Consider the following 22,694-nt stretch of genomic DNA (forward strand, 5'->3'; position numbering starts at 1 on the left):
GCACTTGTTTCCCACACTGAAGATGATCTCTGCCTCCTCCCTCAGCTGTTGTTTCCAAGGGCTGGACACTCCTTCTCTTATCTCCTTCTCCTTTCACTGTTCTCCAAAACTCATCAATCAATCCCAGTTGTTGCAACACCTGGTGGGAAGCCTCTAACCTTGGATGTCATTGAGTTGAATAATGCAAATATTAATAAGTGGAAAACTCATTAATACCATTCTCACTGACAATCCACCTCTGCTGTAATACCAGGTGGCTCCTGCTACAAACAGGAGAAAAATGAGGGAGATTTTAATTCTGGCTCCACTGGAAAGCTTATATCAGCTCCACAGCCTAGGGACTGTGTCATCCATGTGACCACATTTTTAAGAGTGATGCTCTGCTTGCATGTTCCAGACAATATGTTTTGAAACTTATTAATCAGGAAATGTCCAATCTCTTTATGCTGTAAAGAGATTTATCAGTAAAACAATTATTTCAAGGCTAAATGAGGTCCACCGAAGAATCACTTGATTAAAGTGAGAATTTGCAATAAATAAATACATCAAATATTTCATTATTGATGCTCCAGGGGGAAAACAACTCCGATTAAGTCAAAGAAGGGGAAAAATATTTAAATTTGAGTAAGTATGATGGACTGGCTACTTTGTTGGTGTGAATCAACATAGCTCAAATGAATTAGATGGTGCTGTGACAGCTTGAGTGAGCTGAGTATTTGATAGAGGATATCACTTCTCAATGGGGATATTGCAGTGGAAAAAACCAAACAGAGACCACTGCTTCTTCTAGCAGGATCCATCTTTATTACACACACTCCAGTATTTATATGCTTCTACTATGGGAAAGTTTAAAGAAAGTCTTGGGAACATGCAGAAGGAAAGAGAAAACAGCTACACCACCAAACACCTGGCAGGGGCAGATTTCTCTGCCCCTTATCAGCCATTCACTCAAACAATCCATGTCCCAGCAGGTAAAAGAAAAACCTCCACCCATGGTGTTTATGGCTGTATTCATTTCCCTGGTATGCATCTTTCCCAAGAGAACAGGAGGCCTTTATCAAAGCTAAGATAAACTTGACAAGTTGCTTTTCTACACAGGGCTCTTGTTAAGGCCAGGATGGCTGCTGCAGGCCACTGCTTCTACAGATAGTGTCTTTAAGGAACTGGGAGGAGAATGGTTGTGTGCCATCCATTGCCCTGACATGTCCTTGCTGTGCTCCTTTCTGGAGAATCCCTTGACGTTCCTCTTGTTCAGATACCCACCTTTAATCCAGGGCTCATAAGGTTTACAGGTGTGACAAGATGCCTGGGAATCCTAATGAACAACAGCCAGGAAATGTCGTTTCTTCAAAGCCGATGCCCAGGTGCCATGGATCCTGCAGAGAGCAGAAGGATTTTCAATTTCTTATTAACACTGTAACGAAGATCTAAGGAGTAATCACCAAGCACAAACATTTATTTAAGTTAGGAGTTGAGGTGCATACTGTAAAGACACAAAAGCCAGAACATTTCACAAGATGAATGGTCTATATTTCCAAGCTTGGAAGTTTTACGTCTCTGAATCCCAGTTCAGAGACCAAATACATACAACACAATACCTGTGTTGAGCACTCACATTCTCCCTTTCTAGTCATTGTACTGCTTCTGACACACATGCAATTCAGTGTAATACACAGACAGAATTCAGAGTACTACAGCATGAGAAAGAGGTAGAAGTTACAGACTTTAATGGTTTGCTTGTGTCCTGCCAAAAAAACAAAGTAAAGGAGTCACACGCTGCACCTCTTGGTTGCCTTCTGACTCTGTCTGCTTTTGGGGATAAGGATTGGGTCTTACAAGGTTTTGTGTTGTGTCTGGCACAGTGGGGTCTTGATCTTGATTGGAACCTCTTGTCACAGGTCGCAGCAGAAACAGCAAAAATACAGACAGGAAAAATTGGGGGAATGTGATTATAGGATATAATAGCACAGGAAATCCTGATGCAAGGCAGCAGGACATCTGTGGGTTGTGAGAGCAACACTTTCAGGCTGTATTTCTGCAGTCAGCAAGTTTGGGATCTGTTTTTTTCACCTTTCCTTGTTGTGGAAGTGCATCACTGTCCAAAGAATTGTGCTACATCAAAGTCTTGGGCCTTCATACAGCAATAGCTCTGCATAAAAGAATGTGTATCTTAAGTCATTAAATGTATGAAAATCAGGCAGTATTCTCAGCTACCAATAAAAAACCCCACAAAGCACCACGAGAGTGTTTCAATGCCTGAACAAATTCAGCTTTTTATTTCACACAGAGCTAACCTCAAAGTAGCCAAATACCCACATACTGATTAAGACAGGTATTTCTTCCCCTACAAAAAATCAAAATCTCATCATTTTCTGGGAAGAATCTTGAAAAATTTTACTCCTAAGGGTATTTTCATAGAAAATGTTTTAATCTTTTATAATTAGGGAAGAGAATGAGAATGTCTTTTCCACCATAATTAAAAACTGTGTTCTCCATGGCAGAAAAACTTCAAGTGCAATACTGATGTTCTCTATAATGTACCTATAGCAAATAAATAGGCCTTGGAGCTATTTCAATAATTTCATGTGTTGCTCACCAAATGAACTGATTTTTTTGTGTTTTTCATAAAACAGAGGTGTATTACGTGTATGCTTTTGGTTGGAAGTTATTCCATTTTTTACCAGTTACATAGTGGGGAGAAGCAGCCAAGTAACTCAAACTGGAGGAGCTGTATGAAAAGGAATAATGGTTTAAAGTTTTTTTCCCATTATTTTTCCCTTAGGAGGAGATATATAACACAGAACTTCTGAGGGAGTGTGTTGAGAATTTTCAGATAAACAGGTTTCAGTTCAGGAAAAAGTAATTGGTATAAATTAGTAGCTGAACTTCTTCCCTGGAGAAAAGGAGGAATCTTAAAAGATCATTATGATAAAAGATGCTGTGTTTCAGCTTAAAAATCAAATAGAAACAATTAAATTCTCTGTATACTTAATAGAATCACAGAACAAAACCTGAAATAAAACCCCTAGCATTTATTTTAAAATTAGAACAAAGATATTTTCAAAATAAGGCAAAAGACCTTACATCTATGCTCAGAAAAATCAGTAAAAGGGTATTTTTCAGTCTAGCAGGAAAAACTTCACACAGCTGGTAACTGGCACAGAAATGAATTGAGCGGATTTTTTTTTTTTTTTAAGTACTACTTGATTACTAGAACATCTACCATGGGATTTGGAATTTACTATTTCTCTCCAGCCTGAGTGTCTGTCTCAGAGCCAGTCCAGCAGCACTGAGTTGTGTGTTTCAATACCTATCACTGGAGTAATCTTTACTCACTCCCTTCATATCAATGGGAACCATGAATCTTTGACGTTTCCTGTCTCAGGCAAATAAGGGCAGAGTCTGTGGTTTGGAACACAACATCTGATGTCAGATCCAGTGGCTTGAGATACACTGTGATATCTCATGAGGATAATGATTTTATACAGAAGCAAATTAGTCTGACAGCTGGAGTGGGGTTGTTGCCGTAATGGCTCACAACCAATTATATGTATTTTTCTCTGTATAAGCAGTGATTGCAAACCATCAGTAAAATGCCACACTAATGAAATAAAGCAGAAAAGAGCAACAAATAGCCCAGTCTCCAAAGTATGTGTCCTTGCCATTAAATCCTCTTCTTCTCCTCTTCTTCCCAGACCAGCCCCCTGTCTCCCATCCATCCCAAGGAGAGCATGGAAATCACACTCAGTGATTTTCAGTGCTAGTGCCTCATCCTGGGCCTTCCTTCTTGTAGTGTGAGCAGGAGAAATCCTGTCCCATGGCAGGAGATTAGAATTCAGTGTAAGACTGAACTGCCCTTATTCAACCATGCTGATTCTGGCTTTATTCCAAAGACTGCCTGCCAAAGCACTCAGGGGTTCCAGGTCTCCCCTCTGCCCCTTTGACTGGGCTGAGCCTTCCAGAGCTCTGTGGCTGTTGCCCCAGGCTATGTTTCTATTTTATTTGTAATCCTTTGAAAGCAATAGCCATTTCTGGCAGATGAATTATATTCTGTCGAGAAGCAGCAGGGGATGGCTGGGACCGTCTCTGTCTCCCTCTCTCCTTGAATGCTAATTTAAAGAGAGGAAACAAGATTTCATTGAATTTTAACAAATTAACCATTAATCACTTATGAAAACCTCCTGATGAGGACATGGATTGCCTGGGTTATGAAGGGGAACAGCTTCATTTTGCTGTGATTGTTCGACCAAGTTAATCCCCAGCTCTCCTCTTTACCTTCATCGCACTCCTCACCTTGTTCCCTGTCTCCCTCACTGCTGTCTGCTTTTGTCTTCTGTCCCCCACCTCCACCCAGCACAGATACCTTGCTCCCTCTTGTCCTCTTCCCTGGATGCACAGCCCCTGCTGAACCCATCTCTGAAACATTTTTGATGTCATGCTGAATATGGAAATTAAGGAAAAAACAAAGTCTTCCGCTGGCTGTGTGGTGTGAATATTTATGAGGAAGCTAAATAGGAGCTGTGAGGGAGCCAGCCAGCGAGGATGGCAGGGGATGGCAGCTGACAAGGGCTCATTCAGCAGCACATCCTCGGCTGCCGGCAGCATCCTAGAGAGTGGGGGCTGTGTGAGTGACAGAGCAGCAGCATCCTTGCCTGGGCAACACAAAAAACTAAGTTGCAGCTGTTTCTCTGCTTCCTCTTTATTCCTGCCTTCTCCAGCTGATCAATTCCAGTTTCAAAAATAATAATGAAAAAATCTTGGATGTTGTTCAGCTGCAGCAGACGATTAGGCCTTAAAAATCAATGTTTATGTTCAACAGGGCTATAAAACCCAATGCTTCCCTCTGCTTATCAAATCAGGACTGGAATCAGAAAAGTCCCTTGGCTCCTCACACAAGCGGTCAGGGATGGTGGCATAGGGGGTGAAATTTAAATCAGGGCTCTCTCCTGTGCTGTTTCTGCTCCTGCTGCCATAATCCAACATTCAATAGCAGAGTCTTTCCCATAGGGAGACATTACTCAGCTAAAACCACACAAGGGCCCAGGGCATACGTGGGTACCAGAGACCTGGTGGGGGGAGAGATCCCGTGAGTGTGTCCATTGGAGTCAGACCCTGATGGAGATCTGAAAAATGCCATCTTTTGGGGGTTTTTTGGCCTTAAGGATAAAGCAAACCTGGGAAGGAAACTGATCAGAAGCTGGGTTGGGCATGAGTAAAACAAAAGTCCTGAAGTGAATCATCGATCCTTTTGTTTGCCCTGGGTTCTGCAGAGTCTCTGCAAGGTGATTATCCTGATAGCTGGACTGCAGGGACAGGGTTACTCCTGCTGTCAAACACAGGATGCATGTGGAGCAAGGAGAGAAACTCTGCCTCTTCAAGCCACAGCCTTTTGTGTAATAAATCCTGATTCTGCCACAAAGATGATTTCTAACTTACCTGGTGTCTGAACTGAATATAAAATAAAGCAACTTTTTGATTGTGGGATGTGCGAATCCCACATGTGACTCAGATGTGCTGTTTCCCTGAATAACATCACAATTCCTCTTCCTTGGCTGCATGGCATCACTTTTAAGTGTCCTGAGGATGGCAAGTCCTCCCAGAAAGCATGTTTTAAATGATCTAGCAATCAACTGCCCAAAGAATGGGTGCTCATGAGAATCAGTGGCCCAGAAAGCACCGTATCCAAACTATATTCAAACCATCCCCAAATATAGGCCAGGCTGTAAACGTTTGCACTGCTGGACCACTCAGCCACAACCCCACTGCAGCCACACAAAACTGTCTTCTTCTTCAGTAAGTATTCCTAGCCCAGACCCAGGATTTCCCCCATCTAGTATTTTTTATCAGTTCCCCTTCAGAGTGGTCTGGACTGACCCTTCTTGTGTCCACTTGCAAACTGAGGCATGCAAATTTTTGTAAAGATGTAGGACTGGGAGGCTCCTTCCTTAATTAGAACCTCTTCGCAATGGCCTATAACCCTGTCTGACTCAGCTGGGAACTCTTTTCCCTTCTAGACACCTACTGTGGGTTGTACATACAGCTGGAAGTTGCCTGGTCCATCTAGGTAATCCTGTTAATCCTTCTCTCTGCACACATGACAGTTCTGGTTGTAGAGTTGTGTTTTCTGCTGCTTTGCATCCTTTTCCCACCAAACCTTTCAGAGAGGAGCCCAAAAACTACATCGAGTCACAGGCCAATGGATGGACTTAGTGGCAGAAAATTGAAACAGAAAATAAGAAGGCAAGAGGGTGAATTTAATGATGTGGATGAAAATACCAATGCATAAATCCCATAGGAAAGTATGGTGGAACAAAATACCAGTGCCATAAGAAAAAGGGGTTCTCCTTCCTGGCATTGTAGCAAATAAGATATCTGGAACATGCAATATCAGAAGCTTTTAAATTAAAATTGATTAGGCCAACTATCTCCATTGATAAATGGCACTGAAATCCTATAGGTAACTGAGGCAAAATCATCCTAAGAACACCCCTAAATTTTATGTCTTTGCTCATCCTCCAGTTCCTATGGACATTTATATGACTTGTACGGGCAAAAAACCTCAAAAAATCAGAGTGTTCTTATTTTCCAGGGGAGCTCAGATATGGCTGCAACATCAGACACCGTAAAGAAACCTGAATATCTCTGTGTTCCCAGATGTACTGCTTGGTTATTAGTCATGATTAGTCATTTTCTCAGTTGTTAAGCCACTTTAAATATCTTTTCTCAATCATAGATTGTATTAGATCTCCACTTATTTACTCATTGCAACCCATCAGTCATTTCAACTGTGAGAAGTTCAAAAAAATTTAGGAGAGCAGAATGTTTGTTCCAGATTTGGCTTCAGTTAAATGAGTAAATCTACACCAAAAACATTTTACAAGATGTGTTCAATGTCTGAGTTAGTGCACATTGTTTGCATGTCCAGAAGAACAAAGTTCCATTAAAAATTATTTCCAGGGGAACGACAGCTAAGTTAGATGGCCACTAATGTACAAAGTAATTTAAAACTCAGTATTTTACTTCATTATAGCTGATGAATAAATACAAAGAGCAGCCTCTAAAACATTTTTAATTCTGCAAGACAAAGCAGTAGGCAATGAATAGAAGCTTTCTTATGATCATTTGTGAAACTACAGATAAATAGGCAAGCAGCTTCCCAGGTAGATCATAAGTCACTAAAAGATATTAATGACTTGGCTACATGGCTGCAGAAATGGTGCAACATCCTGACAGCACCTCAGTGCTCCTGGACATTTTTGTAGCAGAAAGCCCAAACAGCCCAGCTCAGAAGAGGCCATTATTTAAATAGCTGTCTCATTTCGTGTAATTTCAAGTTCAATGGTGCGGCAATTCTGCAGTATTAGATGTGCTGAATGATTATTAAAATCACACCTATTCAAGATTAACTATGAATTAATTATGAGAGGAATTCAGAAATTCAGATACTTTCTGAGACACACTCAGGGGCAAGGATAGGGTAAGTGTCAAAATCTGGCACAGGCTTAACCTGATGTGAATATTTCAAAGTGCAGGTTCCTCTTCATCTCAGCAGCTCTTCAGGACAAGTGATTTCTTGTACTCCAGATGTGCATGAGGGCCACATACAGCAAGTCAGAGGAGTCCTGCCCTGGGTGTGTTACTTCTCTCCCTTGATGTGGAAGGGAGTCCTGATTAGCTCAGATGCAGAGAATGACACCTCCATCATCGAGACACAGTGAGTCCCCATGGGGGAAATCTGAAGCACTCAACCCCTGAAGGAGATGACAAGCTCATTGTGGGATGGAGACCTTGATGTCCCATCAACCCCAAATTTGGCAGAGTAAATTGCAGAGACCTTGGCTAGAGCTCGGGTGTTGAGTTATACCTCACAGCCAGAGCAAATCAGCTCCTGTGCCACACTGAGGCTTCAGCAGCTTGGCACTGTATTGCAACCAGCTCATCCAGGCTCCTTCTGTTCCTCCTTCCCTTCATCTCCAAAGTCTGCTGGGACTCCTTTTCTGCTACCAGTTCCGTACAGGTGTCACTCAGGTGCTGTGGCAGGAGGGAGCTTTGTGCAGAATAAGGCAGATGGACACAGGCAAAGGGTGGAACAGCTCCAGGTGTGTCTATGCACAGCAAAGAAAGAGAACAAATCACTCATGTTTGTCTACAAAAGGCTGTGAGAAGGCAGCCACTAAACATCAGACAGCCTGGCTCAGAGAGGGAGCCTCTGCTTGTCTCTGCAATGTGAGGGACATCAGTCATTTCTCATAAAGGAAAAGCTCCTTGGTGGCTTTGCACTGTGCTCTGGAGTCTGGGGAGGGAAAGGGAAGCTGCAGGTATTTGTGGCACTTTGGTCACAGTTTCCTTGGCTGCTTGCAATAATTCAGCCCTACAGTTCCTCATGGACAGGGAGATCTCTGTTGTGTCTCCATTCTATCCCAGTTTCTCAGCATGATAAAGGATGGAGTGAGCACTGACAAGCAAAGGACAGGGGGTTAGAAGCTGCTGGAGACTCCTACCAGTGGCAGCTAAGCAACTCCAGAGAGATCTAAAGTGACGAAATCCTTTTCATGTTGGCTTCATCCCCGAAGTAATTTCTGAAGTTGCAAGATCTTGGGGACAGGAGGGTCACATTGTCAAAAAATCCCCATGGATTGAAGTTGAGACCTTTCCTTTGCCAAGAAAGCTCAGTGGCAGGGCTGTTAAAATCTGGACCTGCATTTACTTGCTCTACTATGTGAGCCAAGAATGAAAATGCAGCTTTTTCAAAAACCAGAGAATTTATTTTTTAAGCCCACAGTCTGAAAGCCACAGTGTGAGTGTGAACTACCAACAGGAGTGGGCAGTGCTCTGTGTGTTTGGTCCCTTCTCTGCCTGTCAACCAAACTCTCACTGGTTGTGAGCATTTCATTCACTACAATGACAATCACAGAGACATGGAAGAAACAAGGGCAGGGTGGGCACTCAGAGTTCTTATCTTGCCTCTTCAGTGATGTTACTGAACACCTCTGGAGCCAGCTGTGATGTGCAGGTGTTCCTCAGGCAGGGCACAGCTCACTGCAGCACAGCCTGTTCACCCCTGCCACCACAGAGTCTTCCTTCCTCCACACCTGTTGTATTTCACCTGAATGCCCAGAAATACATGAGAGCCAGGCCAGACCTTGTCCATTAAAAAACATCTTCCAGCTGGCAGGAATTCAGGCCAGTGTGTCACCACCTGATATCCCCACCCTCACCATGGGTGACCTCAGGACAATCCAGCTGTGAGCAGGCTGAGTTTTTCCATTGATGTCCTTCCTCTTCTTGCCACCCTGGTCCTCCTCAGCCTGGTCCACTGAGGGAGCGTGGGGAGATTTGCGGCAGCACAGAGGATGTGCAAATCCACTGCAGTGGCGGCAGGATGGAGAGCAAATGTAAGGACACCTACACATGGCATTTTAAAGGAAAGTGGGCTGTACTGTGATGCTGGCCTTAAGCAAAGGCCATCACACTGGAGAAATGCAGGAATTCAAATTGCAATCACTACTACTTTTTCAGGAATTTTTTTCCTTCTCCACTTGTGAAAAATGGCCCTGAAAGAAGCCCAGCTGGAGATGCACATCCTGTATTTTCTCATTAGAGTTTGGCTGTCCCCTCCATCTCCTCCTTACTGTTTCAAACTGTCTCCTAAGCAAAATGCAAAGCCACCAGTGTTCCAGTGAGTTCAGCATTTGGCAGAATGAATTTGTTCATTGCTAATTAAAATAAAAGATTTCTGAGGTGTTTTGCACTTTAGTTTATTAGTTTTCCTGTGTAATAGCAAATCGGAGCCCTTGTTACACTGTCAGCAGAACTATTATTATTATTATTATTATTTATTATTTACAGTACAACTTATGACTCACTTCCTATGTTGGTGGATCTTTCACCATCTGTTAAAAAATAATAGCAGTCATTTTCAGAAAAATTATTCTAATCCAAATGTTAAAATAGAACCATATGAAACCAATTAAATAGACTATGTGTTGTTAATCTGAGTTACTTCAGCTCAGCTAAAGAAAAAAAAACCAGGATTGAGATGGTAAAGCAAAGATGCAGACTTCAGAAATCTGTGGAGATTCTGCCAGCATTCTCCTGGAATTTAAGATTTCAAGGGAAAAAAAAATTCTAAAAAATGTCATCTTCCAAGCTAAATTTAGAAGCACATATGGATCCAAATCTGGATGTAAGATTGCAACTCCAGTCCAGGCTTTATGTGAATCCTTAAAAGATCAGAAAATTTCAGTTTTAATCCCCTTACTATTTAGTGCTCTTAGCTGTTTTTGTTCTTACTCGGAGTGAAATAAAAAATACTTGATCTGGTTTGTTTGCCTCCACCTGAGAGTTTTATGTAAGCTTCTGCCTAATTAACATGGACTTCCCAAGTAGTGCTTCTGAAGACGCTGCCCCTGCCTGCAGAAGTCAAGGAGAGATGAAGCAAACCCACGATGAGGAGATGGTGCAGGCCAGGCTGGGAGTGCTGTCCACGGGCATGGGGATCAGTGGCAGCTCCACTTCAAACACCGCATGCCCAACGCTCCTGGGCCTCAGATCTCTGAGCCCACATCTAAGCTGATCTAAAACAGGATGAGTTTTACCTGATTTCATACTAACCCCCTTTTTACTTCATGATAGTGCTGAGCAGGAAATGCACTGCAGTTCTTGTTTAACTCAATTTGGGTGAAACTTTGCAAATACTGAGCCTGGAGGAGAGAGATGTGCGCTTGAGGGATATTAGGTGAGAGATCACACCTCACCCCACCCATCCTGTGTACAAGAGGGAGTAAAGTCTCTCCCAGGTAAATCAGACCACTGACAATTTGAATCACTTTCTGAAAGAGGGAAATTTAGGTTAGATACTAAGAAATTTTTCCCTGTGAGGGTGCTGAGGCCCTGGCACAGGGTGCCCAGAGAAGCTGTGGCTGCCCCTGGATCCCTGGAAGTGTCCAAGGCCAGGTTGTATGGGGCTTGGATTAACCTGGGATAATGGAAAGTGTCCCTGCCCATGGCAGGAGGTTGGAACAAGGTGATATTTAAGGTTCCTTCCAACCCAAATCATTCTGGGATTCTCTGTTTGCCTTTCTCTGACAACACCTAGCGAAAACTCCAGCAGATACAATCCAAACCACAGCACCTCCCCAAAAGGCCCAGCATCATGGATGCAGGAAAACGGAGCTCTTTTTAAAGGTTTTTTTTGTGTTTTTTCATGTCAGGATGGAAAGGCTCCTTGAAAACCAGCCTCCAGTGCTCCATCCTTGGCTTCTTGGGCTGAGGACTGAGGCAGAAAAGGTTGGGATGCAGAAGCATCCTCCATTTCAGGGAATGGATCCGGGTTGTGGCCCAGCCCTGCAGCAGGAGCTGAGGGATGCTGCCGAGCAGCACTCCTGGCTGCAGTTATTTATATTCCCTGAACAATGTTGTTTACACAGACTGCATGAATGCAAATCAACGTGAGGAACTGCTGGAGCCAGTGAGGTGTGCAGCAGGAACAGGCTCCCGGGATTGGTTTTAGTAATGTAGTGTTAACACAGCTACACATGGCTACACACACTTTCATGTCCAAGTGAGGGAGAGGGTGAGGGAACGCTCATTACCTAGGACACTGGCCAAGTCCTTGTACCTTGACAAGAGATAAAAAATAAAAATGGACTTCATTATCTCAGCCTGCCTGTCAATCACCTGCTGTAGCACCAAGCCTGCCTTACATTCTCCCACTAAGAGGTTCCTGTCACTGCTGGCCAGGAAGGAGAGCTGGATGTGTGAAAGGAGACAGAGAGGGAACATGAGGAGCAGCACCAGTCTGCTGGCTGGCTGCCCTCGTGCCCTGCAGCACAAATGCATTCCAACCCAGCCAGCTGGGAAAGGCTGGGTCTATGAAATGAGTGCCATGCAGGGAAGAGGTGAGGGTCTTCTCCTTCCTCGGGGCAAGAGATGCCCAGTGAGTGACACCTGGGTCCTCCAGACCATCTGGGTGGTCTCAGAGGGTGGCATGAACCAACTACCCCCAAACATGCACCATCTGAATCCACCACTTCTGGTCTGCAACTTCTTGAGCCATAATTTTCTGATATTTAGGTACCAAATTTTCCTCCCTAGGAATCCCAGGTACTGTCTTTGGAGATCTTTAGGGATATTCCCTGTTTGTTGTTGTCAGTAAAATGGGGTTAATGATGCTTCAAAACAGGTTTACCAATGTGCTGCCGAGATCTCTTGAGCGGCAGTGACCTTTTATTTAACCCATCACCATCGAACTGTCTCTCATTCCATCACCATATATTCTCAGGAGGCTTTGCTGGCAATTCCATCTCTCTTTTCCACAGTGCAATAAAACAATAATAATAAAAAATTATTAAAACAAGTTCCTTGCTAGTTTATGGTAATTAAAAGCAATAAATATTTCTACATGCAGTACTGTAGAACTTGACTCATTGGTGGGTCAATACTGCTTTCCTGGCGAGGCTGGGTAATAAATCTTTATTCCTTATTGAATGGAAATAAGGATGGGATTTTATTCATGAGTTCTGTGACCCGTTGAAGTGACATTTTCAAAACAAACACTCCAGAAATGAGGAGTTTTCTCTGCAGAGTGGGTTAATCTGCTCTCCTCTCAGCGTGTCTCTTTCATACTGATGATTTGCCCGATGCCTTTTTAATCCTAGCAGCAACTTCTCAGCAAGAAGGAAGAAAACGGAAATAAAATGAAGTATCTTGGTGAGAGCTGAGATGCCTGTCCTGGGCAGGGGCACAGGGGTGGGGAGGATGGTCTGGAAGGGCTCTCTGAAGATGTGACTCACTGGGCACAACTGGTGCTGCAGATCCATGGTCCAGTCACGCTCTCGCTCGTGCTGAGGCCGGGGCTGGCCTTGAAGTGCCAGCCCTGCACGGCCACAGAGCAGTTGGCCTTCATTAGCTCCTGGCACTGCATACAGGGTGTTGCTCAGAGCCCAAATCAAAGAGCAGCTCTTTGTGCTTGCCTGCAATCGCCTTCATTTGCTTGTGCCCTCTAATTGGCATGGGGGGGCTCTGTGGAGCGGGGTTATAAAACAAACTGGTAACATGAAGGTGGAGAATTCTCACAGAGTCCTGCTCCCTCAGAGCATTACACAGCACCAGGCAGGCACTGGGATGGGGACTCTGGGGTGTTTTTCTCTCTCTAGGAGGCTGCTCTTTCTTTGGAGGAGCCTAAGCATAGCAAGAGCCCCTGGAAGTGTCCAAGGCCAGGTTGGATGGGTCTTGGAGCAACCTGGGATAGTAGAAGGTATCACTGCCCAGGGCAGGGGGTGGAACAAGATGAGCTTTAAGGTCCTTTCCAACCCCCTTCCAAACTGTTCTATGATTCTATGATTAAACTGTATTCTCAAATGCACTTGGGGCCAGGTTTGCACACCAGGTTTGGTGTGAGGGGTGTAGCTGCTGTCTGCAGTGGAGTGGCAGGGAGAAAGAAAAAGCTTTCCTCTCTGTGGAACGCACAGATCCGTGACATTTCTGTGCAGCAGGTTCCCTTCCCCTGGCTGCCATTGCCATCAATAAGACATCACTCAAAGACAAGCAGTTTGGCCCAATTTGCCCATTTCACAGGCCAGAATTCAGAGCTCACTGCTTTCCTGAAGAGCTGAGAGCTGCCGGACGATCCAGTGTGTGCAGCACCCACAGAAGTCTCTTGCTCACCTCTTCTTCCCCTGTCATCCTCACCACTGGGTTTGTCAGTCCAGGATGTGCTCAGGTGTGCTGTGAATGTGTGGCACAGTGACTGCAGACAGGTGGGGCTGTTACAGCTGAGCCAGCTCTGCCCGTGCCATTTTTGAGAAATACACCTACATCCCTGCCTACCTGAAAACTCTGAGCTTTTATAAACATCCCCCAGCTTTTATAAACATCCCCCAGCTAAGATGGCTGGGTGTGGTGCTCATTGGAATCTGTTCACATTAAAGAGATGGGCCAAGAGGGTTCATCCTTCCTCTCTCTCCCAGAATCACCCAGGAAGCTCAGCCATGGGTTGAGAGCAGCTCTGCCATCACCCTCTTTCCTGCCCAGCAGGGTTTTCATCATCTCGCTGAATATGAAGCACATTCAGGCCTCATGGAGAGGACATGTGAGGCATTTTGACCTCCTGGAGTGGCTGGAAGGATGCAGAGCTGCAGTGACCAGCCTAGCCTCCCTTCTGATGGGACAGGGCTGTTGTCTGGTGGTCCTCATTTGATCTGACGTTTGAAACAGAAGAGGCTGGACTGGAACAACACTTCCCCCCTATATTCAGAGCACTGAAGTGGCAGGAGCACTCACCAAGATTAATTTGAGTTATTTTAATTATGATTCTCTCCTCTCTCTCCCTTTTCCCTCCTCCTCTCTCACATACACTGTCTGGACAGGGAACTGCAGGTTTTCTTCCATTTAGGATTAATTAAAACGGAAAAGTCAATAAGTTTCTCAGCAATTACTGTCTTTTCCATCTGGTCATTTGAGACAGTAAGGGGCTCAGAAATTGAATTTCAGGATGAGAAAATCATGTCTCATGGATCCTAGCACAAGGATCTCAGAGGCAGAAATATCTGCATTTTCCTCAGCCTGCCACCACATCTGGGAGAGAGCAAGAGGCAACACAGGTGGGAGACTGGAGGTGATAATGACAAACTTTGACTGCCCTGGGTTTTATTGATGTTTTCTTTACCAGATAAGGTACTGGACGTTATCACAACTCTAATCCAAAGCCCTCATCCACAGTCCTTGTAAGTCAATGGAAATCTTTCTACTGGCATTAGTGATCTTTGGATCAGACTTCACCTGATGCCTGCAAGTGCAACAGGCGCAATTCAGCTGTAAGGTACAGCTGCTTCCCAGATTTCTGCTATGAATCTCAGCTCTTGTTCCTTTGTTTTGAGACTGTGTAAGGACAGTAAAACACACCACAGGTTTTAATTTCTTGTTTCTTAGAATATACCTGAGCTGGAATGGAGAAAGGGTGCAAATCCAGAAGGTGGGGAGAGGAATTAAAATAAGCGGAGGCCACAAGAGAGTGATAGAGGAGGGAAGAATTAGAAAAGAAAACAAGAAGCCACCTCACTGGGTTTTGTTTTGCAGTGGAGCTACACCATACAGCAATGAGTGCAGATTCATTCCCTATCCTTTCAGTTTAAACTCAGCAGAAGAAGAACTTCAGGTTTATTTTCACATTCCCGTAGAGTTGTTTTCTGCAAGTATTTCTTGGAATGAAAAAGCAGAAAAATGAGAAAAAAACCCAACCTTCCAAATGCTGTGCGTGCTCTTTTGCTAACAAACCCAGTTTGCCCCAGAGGCCCTGCTGGGTGTGAGCGATGCTCCCTGCAGCTTTGTTTAGGAAAGTTCCATTTGCTTCCCCCTCAGCGAGGCCATTAACAGCTTTTTCCCAGAAGTGTAGAGTCTCCTTTTGTTTACCTGAAATTGCTGGGGATCAAAATAAATCTACATTCAACGAGTAAATAAATAAATGAATAGATAAAAGGAGGAGAATCAGAGACAGTTCTACTGGGGAAAAAAATACAATCCCAGAGAAATAAAGCTAAAACCTGGGAGTCTGGGTGCATCACACAGTGCTCTCTGCAGCTCCTGGCCAGTGTGAGCCTGCCTCCCATCAAGACTGATTACACTGTCACCACAAACAGCATGTAAAAAATTGTGCCTCATTTTATTACCTGGAAAACAGTGTTTAATGCTGCTGGAGCTGCAGCTTAGGGTAAACGATGGAAGTTTCCTCTTGGAAAACTGTCGGGGCCAGTGATGGCATAATTTCTCCAGGAGTTTGATTCACACGGGGCTGTGGCTGTCAGAGTTTATTGTCAGTTTTCTCTCTCCTGCCTTCCACATATCCCATCCTCAGAGAGTTCCAGAGCTTTAGGACTGTTCTGAGCTAGGAGAACTCATGGATGGTAGGAGGCAGCCACCAGCCCTGGTCGAGGATTTTCCTCATGGCACAGCAAATCCATACCGGTGATACTGAGAACTGAGATTGATCCACATCTGATAACAGCAGCAGCAATGGCTAAAAGCTCTCCCACACCATGTCACTGTGGAATGTGGAGAAGCCCAACCTTCCCTGAGTTGTGTCTTTCAGCTCAAGGATCCTGGAACCCTCCTCTGCAGCTGGAAAGGGTGTCGGGTGGATCTGTGCTCATCGATACTTTATTTTCACCTGTTAGATTTGTATTATAATGTCTATCATTTTAGCATCATAATTTCTATGATTTCTAGGTATGACAGTACAGCACACACCAGCATCTGCAGAACAAGTGATGGAAAGGAGATCTGAGGAGTGAAATGTGCCAGCACTGGAAACCATTTCCCAATTCCTGTGTGCCTATGTACCCCAGGGCAGCAGATTTAGGGTGAAGGCACAACAGCCACATGGGGAAGGTTGTCTGCTTAGTTCAGTGATTCATGGGAGGCTGTTTCTCTCCAGGAAAGGTTGCAGGGTGAGTCCTCCGTGTTCCCACTGGAGATGGGTAAGTCTCTGCACTTGCCAATCCACAGCACACAACGAAAATGAATTTTCAGCTGAGTTCAGTGGAAAAATGTGACTCAATACTGGTTTTCTGTCTACAGAGCTGGAGTATTGAGCTTCCTGACAGATATCCAGTGATTCATCACAAAAATCCAGTCTCCCTCTCCTCCTGCAAGTTGGCCACTCACTAATTGCAAAACTCCCAACTGCTCTTCATTGCTAAAATATCTATTTATGAATGTCTTCAGAGAATGGAAGTCAAGGCTGCTGAGCTGTTCACAAACAGTTCATTGAAAATATCCAACATTCCAAGTCTGAAATCCAGGCTCTGTGGATGGTTACATGAGCTGTATTGTGTTATTTCTGATCCCTGGCTGGGCAAGCTGTGTAACTAATCACATCTGAACCAGCATCCATTTTGAACTGCATGTTCATGTGTGTAATTTGGAATATGCTTTTGGAAAATATTAAGCTATTTGAGTTCCAAATTGACTTTTGATGAGTATTCGCACTAGTAAAGCTCATTTGCTGGAATATTTGTGGAAAGCAGCCATAGAAACAGACCAGGAGATTCAAAGCAAATTTATTCAGGATTTCAAATGAATATACACAGACATCTTTCTGCAGTATTCACTCCCCATTAGTCACGTTGCAGTAATACCTGCACTGCACACAACTCAGTTACCCTTCGCACTGCAAGGCTGGGGCTGGGAGATTTATTAACTCAGTGCTTTCAGAATGGATTTGACCGACATTTTTAATACCAAGTTCCCAGCTTGGAGGGACACTTCTTAATTCCATCCCCTCATGCCCCCTCCCCCTTCCCTCTGCCAACCATTACAATAATTTAAGCAACTGATCACTTCTATAGCTCAAAAGCCTGAGCACAGAAGAAAAGGAGAGGGAAGTGGTGCCTGGGGGGACAGTCAGGGGATTTTAAACACTGAAGCAGAGAAGCTCCACATTCTCTCTGAGTTGACTTTCTCATGCTCAGTGAGAATACCCAGAAGTGTGAGTAATCGAAGAAAATGCTCCAGAGGTAAAAATTAAAGGACAGTATATGAAGCCTCATTTACAAGTAGGAAGCAAATGAGGCAAGATCCAAGTGGTGTATAGCCAAGCAGGCTCTAAATCAGCATTTTTAGCAGCGACTTGGCAGGTGCGTTTTACTTCTCACCAAGCACTCTCTGTGTTAGTCAACAGGCCAAAATGTGTCCTTCATTGCATTCAAACAACTCTCAGCTAAATGTACTGAATTTAAGGAGTTTAGCAGCCACAGCCATGAACAGAATGTGTCTCAAAGAGATCTGGCAGGGAAATTTCACTTCTCAGGAATCTTGCCTAAAGCAAAACCTCTCCAAAACCTGAATATCAAATATCCTGTAAATATCCTGTAAACCTGAATATCAAAACGTCCTCCCAGTAAGGTGCCATCCAGTTGTGCTCTCACAGGAATTGCCCATAGCATTGCTCCACAGCTTCCACTTTTCTCTAGTTCATTCTGCTCCACCCCATCCCCAGCATTTCCTCCATGCCTGCGTTTTCCACATCCCTTTTGGACTTGGTGCAAACTGACTGGCACCGGGAATTTTTGTGGAGTCAGAGACTAGTGCACTTAAATTCAGGATAGAGCCAGAACCCTGAGGCTGCTCTGGGACTGTCATCTCTCCAGAAGGTCAGTCTGCCAGAGGATCCCATGATGGTGGATGGCATACATGGACCTGTCCATGCCGTGCTTGACCACTGGCTTTGTCTCTTGGCTTTCCCCTGTGTCTCTCAAGGCTCCACCACTGTCTTGCACACTGTCAGAGTCCCACACAAAGTCCCTTGAGATTGCAGAAGAGGAGCTGGTTTTTTCACGGTGTCTCAGTGCATTGTTCACTCTAAGCACTGATTGAGTCATGTACTAACAAAACACCTGCCCTACAAACATAAACCAACCTGTCACAGCACATCAACACATGAAGAGGCAAAACAATGCTGGGGCAGGGTCCCAGAACTACCTGCTGGTTTCCAGTATCACTATGGGAAATCCTTGTTCTTACTCACACAAAGGCAGCTTTGCATTTTCTGTTTGAAGACTCCTCTGCACTTTGTAAGAGTTATTTCCATCATTCTCTGGACTGGAGAGACAGAGGCATTAAAAAGTTAAATCATGCATGCTAAGAAGGGAACAGAGTTCACCTGAGGCAGAAATAAGGCTTAAACTAAAGGCATCTAATACGTGTTTTTCTCTTACCACCAGTCCATTCTGCCTTACGGGAGGGTAAAAATGAAAAGAGACCAACCTCAGCAAGAGTCCTGCCCCATTCTCCCTGATTGCAAGCAGGCACAGTGAGGAAAAGTCCATGCCAACCATATTCCTGAATATCTGTCTTGAAAAAAATTAAACCCTATAGTATAAAATAAATTTCAAAAGTCAAGTTCCTTTTTCTTCTGGCTAGAATCCTACCTTCCATTGAAGAGGGCTGGAGACAGATCCCAGTGGCTGCCCAGCTTCCCCTTAGTACCTCTGACCCCTTTCTCCCACATGGAGAGAGTAAACAAGGAGGCTTGGCCACAGAGCCAGCCTGTGTCTGCCAGGGACATGGGCTGTGTGCAGCTGGACATCTAAAGGGGTTTCTCTGACCTGAGACTTCTCTTCCCTCTCTGGCATTTTCTGCAATTACCCCAAATGCCTGACCTAATGTGGCTGGTGCATTATTTGCTTTTTTTTTTTTTTTTAATCTGCTCACACTGGACACAATCCACAAAAGCTCTTATTCAGTTAATAGAAGAGAAAAACAACACAGGGATGGGGAAGGGCTTTAACACCTCTGCTTTGCAGGAAATGTTTACCAAACATGCTTGTTTAGGTAGGTTTTGACCTGTGGTTCTTCCATGGGCACAGCCCTGCAGGTCCTAATGCCACACCAAACCACATGAAAGAGAGTCTGACCTTGGCTAATCACAGGGATTTTTGTAGTGCAGACTGGTCAAGGGGTTCAGCACTTCCTGGCATGGATTAGCTCATGGGTTTGTTGTTTGTGTGTGGAACTCCCCCTCTCACCTGCCCCCGCTTTGATATGTGATGTTGTAGCCAGGTAGGTTCTGAGGCTGAGAAAGCTAAAGGGAGGAAAGTTTTGCTCTAGCATGAAGCCTTGGCCACATTTGGTCCTAAAAAGTACTGTTTTTTCAGTTTTTCTTCAGACTCTGGGGTGTACTTGGCTCTTAGAAGCTACATTTGGTCAGGTTGAGTTATTGCTGTTCAGTCCTTGGAGATGGCCTTGGAAAGGCTCTGGGCTGGAGGGGGTTGTTTTCTGCAGAGTTATCCCCAGGGGAGAGAAAGGAGCAGTGGGAATGGGGACACTCCAGAGCTCTCCTTTCAGCTCTCTTCACTCTGTCTGCAGAAACCAAGGAAGGGACTTGCCACTGTTGCAGTGACAGAAAATCTCCCCAGTGGCACCGGTAGCTCAAAGCAGACACTCCACTATCACTATGTCAAATATAATCCAGATGCTTAACATCCTTTAGCACCAATTCCAGGGCTGAAATACTTTGAAGTGACTTGAGCAAAGGCACCCTGCACATCTGAGCAAGGGATGAAACCACAGCTTGGATTAAACCAACTCCCGAGGCTCCATAGCTTCTAGGCCTGCAGTTCACAACATTTTACCCAAATATTCTCATTCAAAAATACACCTGCAAGTATTTCCAATGCTGCAGCTTTCTCTGTGAGCAAAGAACTTGGGAATAAAATTCTAAGGGAACAGAAATACTTTGCAAAATGACACCACTTGTAAGAGGGTTTTTATGCTCTTCGCTTCTGAAAAAAGATGCATTTAGAAGAGTTCAGTGGATGGCAATGTGCTTATTATGTGGGCAATGCCTGTAGTTAGCTGGATAATGGTGATCTCAGTGCAGGGCTGGAATGTGGAGCCTGCAACTCCTTGAAGCAGGGATTGTCTTTTTGTTCCATGCTTAGACATTCACAGCACAATGGGAATGGGTCCTGATCCAGGACTGAGGGTCCCTCCATATTGCTGGAATACAGATCAATGGTGGGAAGAAGGTCTTTAGTATTCAATTTAATCCTTCCAAGTGTCCCAGTTTTGAACATGGAATCAATTATCATAACATTACAAACTGGCAAAATTATAACTGTGGGTGAAAATGCATTTTTAGTATGATAGGAGGATTTTTCAGGTTAAAGCCAAGACAAAGCAGAATATTCTTTCCTCTTCTTTTCTTTTTTTTTTTCTCTCTCCTTTTTTTTTTTTTTTTTTTTTTTTAGTTTAATTTAACTTAGGTAAATTAAGAGGATCTGACCCACACTTTTTAAAAATGTTAAACTAATGACATGGATGAGTCACCATATTGTTATTAAAATGACAGAGCTGCATGGCTGACCATGCTAATAACATCCCCTTCCAAGCTCAGCTGCCTTTAATGTGCACCTGAGAGAACAGGCACAGGCATGGTGCAGCTGGGCAAGTCAGGAGTGCAGATTTGAAACAGCCCTGCCTCACCTCAGGGTCTGGGGGATAGGGATGTGTCACCATCCTTCTCCTCCTCCTCCAGTGAGGAGATAACCAGGACCTGTCCACCAGCTGGTTTTGCTGCTTGTTGTTGTGTCAAGTTTTTACACGTCTTGGTGGCTTCTGTTTAATGAGAAACCTTTAAAGCCCAGATTTCCACCACAAGAATTAGGTTTTATTTGGTTTTATATCTGTTGTTGTCTGTAGTAGTCTCATATCTCTTCATAGGTTGATCACAGGAGGAAAGGGTGGAACAGAAATTTGGGTCCTGTAGGCATCTCTTTGGTGAGGAAGAGAGGGGGCATCTCATGTCTATTCCATCCTCTCCCTCCTGGGTCCTCTGCTCTTAAGTGTTGACCTGGTGTCCTGCAAACCCTCCTGTGTAGGTTCTTGTGCCAAATCTCACACTGGATCCTGCTTTCTGGCTGAAGAAGGGCTGGAACTGCTCTTCTTGGACAGGTATAGGAGCTGGAGCTGGTGGATATCTGCTGTGCCAGGAACATCTGCCCTCTCCTCACCCACACTGGTGAGTTGGTAGCAAGAAGGGGCTTCCTGGGAGACCTTTTGGTCCCTGATTTAGAAATACATGCCAGGTAAATGAGGCTTTAGCATTGCCCTTTGGAGAAGGATGTGTCTGGCTTTGATTAAATCTCCCAAAACCAAACAGGAAAATTTTTTTGTACCCTATCTCTGCACCCTCCCTGGTTATGTGTCCCCTCATGGATTTAGCTTTGTAAAGGAGCCACCAAAGCACAATGGACTCCATAAACCTGGATGCTTAATAACCCCCAGGTTGATAATTTACCACACAACCAATTATAAATTTTTCAAGGCTCCCATTTGTGCCCTTTCCCTCCCATTTCCTTTTCATTTCCTGTGTCCAGGGCCCTGAAATCCTTGGGCTTGACATGATAATTGATGGCTTCTGGCTGTACAAACATAAACCCTGGAATCTAAATAGAACCAGATGGAGCTTGTATTGTATTTTGTGTTTTTCTTAAATTTATTGTTAATAAATTTAATCAATTTATGAATCTTTCCCTTATTTAAGAAAAACACAAAATAGACCATTATAATAGTCTATTGTAACTGAAAACCACCCAGGAGTAGTGTGCTCTTGGGTCATATTAGTGCTCTGTTTTCCATTTGCTGCTCTCCTGAAGAGTTCACACAGATGCTTTGTGTCTCCTGTCCCCGGCTGGGCTCTGTGTGTCACATTCACTCTCACTGCAAGCTGCTGAGCTCACAAATACCAGCCTTTTGCAGCCAAAATTAGTGTTCTGGGTAAGTCTGATCTAAACTAAATGAGGCCAAGACCCTCTGGCTAAAGAAGGTCAAAACCAGGCCTGGGAACTTCAGTAATGCTTGAAAATATCAGATGCTGAGAAACAGGGAGCTCTTTTGGGGATGTCAGTGGTAAGGTGGGAGCTCTGGGAGTTCAGGCACCCCCATTTAGGGATGATTCACATCATGTGAATCATATGAGATTCATATGAATATGAGACACATCATCTACCCTAGTTACCTTAGACTTGCTCACAGCTTATGCTCAGGTGTAGGAGCAGGCTCAGGTTTCAGGGTTCACTGGGGTGGGAACAGGTTGGTCATTACCTGTATATTTAGGTTTATCACCAGAATTATCAGTATATTTCCCTGGGGACATTACTAGGAAAGCTGATGATATCCCCAGAAGAAGAGAAGTG

Source organism: Corvus hawaiiensis, chromosome 21, assembly GCF_020740725.1.
Source record: "Corvus hawaiiensis isolate bCorHaw1 chromosome 21, bCorHaw1.pri.cur, whole genome shotgun sequence".
Taxonomy (NCBI): domain Eukaryota; kingdom Metazoa; phylum Chordata; class Aves; order Passeriformes; family Corvidae; genus Corvus; species Corvus hawaiiensis.